This window comes from Schistocerca cancellata, chromosome 2 (genome assembly GCF_023864275.1).
Source record: "Schistocerca cancellata isolate TAMUIC-IGC-003103 chromosome 2, iqSchCanc2.1, whole genome shotgun sequence".
In the NCBI taxonomy this organism is placed as follows: domain Eukaryota; kingdom Metazoa; phylum Arthropoda; class Insecta; order Orthoptera; family Acrididae; genus Schistocerca; species Schistocerca cancellata.
In genome coordinates this window covers 1,008,593,653-1,008,601,013 of record NC_064627.1, presented here as the reverse complement: position 1 = coordinate 1,008,601,013, position 7,361 = coordinate 1,008,593,653, and the positions used below count along the sequence as shown (strand labels likewise).

Sequence of the window (7,361 nt, the reverse complement as noted above, 5' to 3'; positions counted from 1 at the left end):
TTATGTCTAACGTGTTACCAAACATCGTCCTAACATTTGGGTAACGTTTCATTTTCCACCCTGCCCTTCTCATACATGCTTCGAAAGTAACGAGATTATCTTCACTATTGTGGATGATGGTATATGTTACACACTGCGCCAACAGCCACATCACGGTGTTGTTCTTGGTAGGGGGGAAATTTTTCATGTCCGGCCAGAGCAGGGTGTGAGTTCAGTGGCTGGCTGGGCTGCTGCGGGTAATCAGGCCCAGCCTCTGCTGCACCCATTTCCAGTAATGAGATGACCGCCACAAGTGATCCACTCGGCTATCGGGGCGGACAGCCTGCCGAAGATTCTCTGCTGATAAATGAGACGTTGTGGATGTCGCTCAGCGTACATTTCAGTGGCCTCGGCTAACACAAAACAGAAAATCGTGTCTAGCATTTCCCTCGTGGAATAATTAGCCTCCAGTACTCCGGTTACAGCCTAATGCGTTCACACTGCACGGAATCACTAATCCTATTGTGCAAACGTACTGCGTGGGCAGGTGACTGACGCAGCGGATCGTTGCACCGCTGCAGCTGCTGTCAGCGCAACCAACAAAACCCTGCAAGTAACAACCATTCAGACAAGCACAGTGAGCCATAACAGTAAGATGGATACACCACCGAATACTGCGTATAACTCGTCACAAGTAGTGCGGTCCGTTTCTCAAATAGGTTTTAGTTTACCGATATGCAGGATGGTTCTTACTAACGTAAAAAAACCTCAGAAACGACGTAGATAATGCTGAAAAATGTAATTCACTGTAAGACACGTGGGAGCACAAGAGTGGATGACAATTGTTGGACATGTGACGTCACCGGATGTTACCGAACGTGCGACGTTTGATCCAATAGGTCTGTCGCACCTGATCATTCCAAGTCAACTATTGACGTCGGTGTGGCTCCCGGCATACTTGCGCGACTTTGGCGCGTGGGACTCGGGGTTCGAGTCTCGTTTGTGGCAGGCAAGGTTTTTTCATTGCAATTATGTGTTTACATTGAGGTATGATTCATTATTTTATTTACCGGTCTGACGATCTCCGCCGGTTTATTGCAAAGTACAGCACAACAAATATCTACGGTATTGCGTCACAAGTACAGGGTTATTACAAATGATTGAAGCGATTTCACAGCACTACAATAACTTTATTATTTGAGATATTTTCAAAATGCTTTGCCACACATACAAAAACTCAAAAAGTTTTTTTAGGCATTCACAAATGTTCGATATGTGCCCCTTTAGTGATTCGGCAGACATCAAGCCTATAATCAAGTTCCTCCCACACTCGGCGCAGCATGTCCCCATCAATGAGTTCGAAAGCATCGTTGATGCGAGCTCACAGTTCTGGCACGTTTCTTGGTAGAGGAGGTTTAAAAACTGAATCTTTCACATAACCCCACAGAAAAAAATCGCATGGGGTTAAGTCGGGAGAGCGTGGAGGCCATGACATGAATTGCTGATCATGATCTCCACCACGACCGATCCATCGGTTTTCCAATCTCCTGTTTAAGAAATACCGAACATCATGATTGAAGTGCGGTGGAGCACCATCCTGTTGAAAGAGGAAGTCGGCGCTGTCGGTCTCCAGTTATGGCATGAGCCAATTTTCCGCGGGCTACGCGTGAAACTTGCCCGCACGCGTTCAACCGTTTCTTCGCTCACTGCAGGCCGACCCGTTGATTTCCCCTTACAGAGGCATCCAGAAGCTTTAAACTGCGCATACCATCGCCGAATGGAGTTAGCAGTTGGTGGATCTTTGTTGAACTTCGTCCTGAAGTGTCTTTGCACTGTTATGACTGACTGACGTGAGTGCATTTCAAGCACGACATACGCTTTCTCGGCTCCTGTCGCCATTTTGTCCCACTGCGCTCTCGAGCGCTCTGACGGCAGAAGTGCGGCTTCAGCCGAACAAAATTTTATGAGTTTTTCTACGTATCTGTAGTGTGTCGTGACCATATGTCAATGAATGGAGCTACAGTGAATTTATGAAATCGCTTCAATCATTTGTAATAGCCCTGTAAATGAGTGCACGCTTCTGAATGCGTCACTATTAAGAAATCACCCTAAACTCCTCCAGAGCAAGCCATGAAGGCACAAAGGCACCGACCGGCCGCCGTATCATCTTCAGCCCACTGGATGCGGATAAGGAGGGGTATGTGGTCAGCACACCGCTCTCCCGGCCGTATGTCAGTTTCCGAGACCGGAGCCGCTAATTCTCAGTCAAGCAGCTCCTCAGTTTGCCTCAAAAGGGCTGAGTGCAGCCCGCTTGCCAACAGCGCTCGGCAGACCTGACGGTCACCCATCCAAGTCCTAGCCCAGCCCTATAGCGCTTACCTTCGGTGATCTGACGGGAACCGGTGTTACCACTGCGGCCGTTGGCTAAGAAATCACCCACATTTTCTTTACTAAATAATGTCTGTACACAAAGAACGAAGGAAAAAGGAAAGAAACAAAACAAAACAAGAACAGTTTCAAGGGGCTCCGGTACGCCCTATACTTGCAATGTCAAAATAACGCTTATAAATTACATCTTTCCTCACAAAGTATTTGAGGTAGGAAGTTGAACGTTTTACAGATTATTTATTGGAATATGGGCTACAACTTAACACAGGGATTTTACAAAATTTTAGTTCAGTTATTAAAGATGATTTTTTTTCAATTGTAATGAAAATTCACAACATTTTTTTGCAAATTTTTATTTATATATTCAAAAATATACAGTTTTTTGGAAAAAGTCTGTGTTAAATTATGCAGAAGGTACTGTGTAACATTTACTGAAAGTTTGAAACAAATATGTTTGGAAGATCCTTAGAAAACATGTAATTAGTATGAGAAAATAAAAGTTTTGGGAATCGAGCGACAAAGATTGGATTAACTTTTTAGTGCATTCCAGGTCCATACGATGGATTATCTTCATCCTCTGCAAACTCCTCCTCCAGCTTCCTCTTGTTCCTCCTCCTGTTTACTCTTGCTTGTATTTCTAGACTCTTTACAGCCCTGTCTGCAGCCCGAAGGCGTTCCTTGTCAAAAGCAAGCATCGCTCGTACCATGTTAGAACCTATCTTCATTCCCATATTTCTAAATACCTTGCACCTTACAATGTTGCCATCATTGAAAGTCGCAACAGCATCATACACACCAAAGTGAAGTGTTTCTATTCCAACAAATACAGTCTTGGGGATTCTCGACCATATAACACTATTTACACTTTCATTGGGGTTTTGAGTTTTTCCGTGAATACACTTTTTCAACAGTTCAGGTGCTGCTAAGTCTCTGAAATTAGGTTAGCCACAACACATACTTTATCTCACATCACTAAAATGTACCTGATGAACACGGAAGTTAATAATAACACCATTTGACAGCAGTTTAACAGCGCCACAGTGGGTCACGCCCATGTAGAACACATTTCAAAAAAAAATTAAAAATAGTTGTAGTCTTCGGAATTGAATAAATTATATATCTATTAAAAGGCAATAGTCTGCAGATTCAGAAAACGCAAAAAAGTAAAAATTGAACTTTTCATGATTTTGAGCCTTTCCGAAGCCCCTTAACTTGATTACAGCAAGGAGATCCTCCAAGAACACCAGATAGGAATCCCTGAAGGGAAGGCGAAGTTACTTTCGAGGAACACTCTTGTGAAATGAAATGATAATTAAATCTACACCCTAGCTGCAAAAAGGCTTTGATATACATCATTGGGGACATGCTGAAAATATGTGCCCCGACCGGGACTCGAACCCGGGATCTCCTCCTTATATGGCAGACCCTCTATCCATCCTTTTTTTTTTTTTGTTACTTTGTTCGATTTTGTTGGATGCGGATGTTCCATGACACCCGTTCAAGTTCAGTGTTGAACCGTTGACTCAATTTCTTTTTTTTTACTACAGAGGACAGCTAACGCTGAGCTACCGTGCCGGCATCCATCTGAGCCACCGAGGGCACAGAGGATAGTGCGCCTGCAGGAACTTATCCCTTGCTCGCTCCCCGTGAGACCCACATTCCCAGCATGTCCACACTACTACATTCGCAGAGCGCCTAATACATGTTTTCCCATCACACTCATTACTCGTGGCAGATTAATCTACCAAGTCCCGTACGAGTTGGGGCATGGCGTGTGCGTTCGCCCAAGAAGGTCAATGGCCGGGTAGCCATACTTAACTATATATGAAGGTAGTATCTGTTCCCGAAAGAACAGATACCATTGATGACCGTGCAGCGTATCTAGAATAAAATGATAATTGAACCGTGGATTTAATTTCATAGAATATTCTTAAAAATTTATTTTATTTACTAGCGATCCATCAAGAATATTAACACATTTAATCACAGTATGTGAGCGTGGAAGTATTTGCCAGGGAGTAACTGATGAAATCAAAATCAAATTGCTTTTAACGAATGGGAATTTTATTCCTTAAAGCATTTTTTTAGAAACAGATTTAAAATTGTAAACAAAAAAGCACCCTCTAAATAACAAGTTACAATTTATTCAGAGGCAGAAGGAAAAAAAATTTTGACTGTATGAGCATTCGGGCTGAGAACCTTGCCCCTCCCTTTTGACACGGCCGTAGTCACGACCGCTCACAACAACCTCTGAAAGACTACACAGGTGCAAATCTGCAACACATCAGATTACCTTAAAGTAAAAGTTTTAACCAATCACACAAGCACACAAACTATGCACCCCGAAGGAGGGATGGAAATGGTACAAAACACTAAAATTAAAAGATTAACTTGCCACCGAGGGTGCAACTTGATTTTAACTTCTAAGAAAAGTCTTACGGTGGAAGTGTGGCAACTTTATATACTAAAATGACCATTTAAGTAAAAGCCCATGAAATCCCATCTTACATAAAATTATACAAGGTTGGGCAAACATGCTCTACAGTACACACATACCGCCTCGCAAGATGATAGGCAAGATGAAAACATGTTTCAGGAATTAGGCCGTTACACTTCAAGCAATAAATTCGTTTACACACCGAATCCGACAAACATGACAGAGGCAGCTACTAAAGTACGGCAGATTGATAGGGAGATTACCGAACAATCCGAACCGCAGGTTGCTCTAATCTGCCCCTACTCCACAAGGGAAAAACGGACCACCCAAATCATAAATAAGCACCTGCTCGCGGGTGGGCAAACGAAGAAGAATGGTGGGACGATCCGAAAACAAAGCGGCTGGTGACCTCACCAAGAACACAAGTAGAATTTAACAAGTAAATGAAAAAAACATATCGCCAATCACTTAACTTCTAATAAACTGCGATTTCTGACGGAGACCTGGCGCAGTACCCCCAAAACGCTCTCCCGAACCGTCCGCTGCCAGCCGCTTCAACGGACGCAGGAAGGCGCGCCGATCTCCCGTGTCATGGCGTCGCAGCTCGCACCGGCCAGACTGATGTCGTGGGTTGACTCCTGTTGCTCTAGTGTCGACCTCACATGCGCAGACGCTCAAGGCGGACAAGTCATCTTGTGTCCCAGTGCGCGACCGACCAACCGATCGATCCAAGACTGGCGGCCTAAGGTGCAGACTCAGGTGCAGGAACTAAGCCCCGACCGGGCGACCACTCGCTGAGTTCTCCTACTGCGCCACAAATTCGGACGAGAGATAGACTAGCAAGCTCGGGACGAGAGACTGACCCAGACTGACCGACTGGCGAGCTCATAGCGCCCCTTAAATGCACGTGGACCGAGCGAGGTGGCGCAGTGTTTCGACACTGGACTCGCATTCGGGTGGACGACGGTTCAATCCCGCGTCCGGCCATCCTGATTTAGGTTTTCCGTGATTTCCCTAAATCATTCCAGGCAAATGCCGGGATGATTCCTCTGAAAGGGCACGGCCGACTTCCTTCCCCATCCTTCCCTAATCCGATGAGACTGATGACCACGCTGTCTGGTCTCCTTCCCCAAACAACCAACCAACCAAATGCACGTGAACAGCAACCTTTCCCCTTTCCCACCAGAGGGAGACACTAAAGCTGCGATTGCCACAGCGGCGCCACCGCCAGAAACGGAGGGCGGCTGCTTCACACTACGCGCTGCGGCGCGCTCTTCAAAACAGCAAATTTTACCACGGCTCAATAAATAAATCGACATCTAGCTGCAAACAGGCGATTATATACATCATTGGGGACATGTTTTCAACAGGTCGATTTAATTATCATTTCATTCTAGAGAAGCTGCACGGTCATCAATGGTATTTGTTCTGTCGGATACAGATACTACCTTCATATACTCTCGAGAAAATTTAAAGAACGTGCATTTCAGATTGAATGCCGAACGATTCTACTGCCGCCAACATACATAGCTCGTAAGGGCCACGAAGATAAGATACGAGAAATTAGGGCTCATACGGAGACGTATAGACAGTTGTTTTCCCCTCGCTCTACTTCTGAGTGAAACAGGAGAAGAAATGACTAGAAGCGGCACAGACAACCCTCCGCCACGCGCTGTACTGTGGCTTGCGGAGTATCTGTATCGATGTAAATCTATGTGGATGTAAAAGTACAATAACTACTTTTACAACTGATCACATTTACAAAAAGCGTTCGAAATTTGCACAGTTTTCTTGAATGGAAGTACCGCATCGCTCAATCATCCCTTCACGCCGAAGCCGAACCGCTGCTCGTGCGGCATGGTATGTCATCTGGTGACGTCACATGTTCAACATTTCTCATCCACTTTTGGGGTAATTCCCGACATTTGTGTCTTGTATTAAATTACTTGTCTCAGCGTCTTATAGGTCGCTTCGAGGATTTTTAAACGTTAGTAAGAATCACCCTGTGTTATTACAGTAACTTGTGTTTTACATTTGACCAGTACTACTTTCTATAGGAGTTGTTGTTGTTGTTGTGGTCTTCAGTCGTGAGACTGGTTTGATGCAGCTCTCCATGCTACTCTATCCTGTGCAAGCTGCTGCATCTCCCAGTACGTACTGCAGCCTACATCCTTCTGAATCTGCTTAGTGTATTCGTTTCTAGATCTCCCTCTACGATTTTTACCCTCCACGCTGCCGTCCAGTACTAAATTGGTGATCCCTTGACGCCTCAGAACATGTCCTACCAACCGATCCCTTCTTCTAGTCAAGTTGTGCCACAAACTCCTCTTCTCCCCAACTCTATTCAATACCTCCTCATTGGTTATGTGATCTACCCATTTAATCTTCAGCATTCTTCTGTAGCGCCACATTTCGAAAGCTTCTACTCTCTTTTTGTCTAAACTATTTATTTTCCACGTTTCACTTCCATACATGGCTACACTCCATACAAATACGTTCAGAAACGACTTCCTGATACTTAAATCTATACTCGATGTTAAAGAATTTCTCTTCTTCA

General features: G+C 44.7%; 1 long non-coding RNA gene across 1 annotated transcript in view; it reads right to left on the bottom strand.

Annotated features, from left to right (window-relative positions):
* Positions 1–3,283: 3,283 nt before the first annotated feature.
* The window catches only part of LOC126149241 (uncharacterized), a 349,826-nt gene continuing 345,748 nt past the window's right edge, over positions 3,284–7,361 (bottom strand). Inside the window, exon 2 of the long non-coding RNA XR_007530752.1 lies at positions 3,284–3,350. This is a non-coding gene — a long non-coding RNA (uncharacterized LOC126149241). The remainder of the gene's footprint in view (positions 3,351–7,361) is intronic.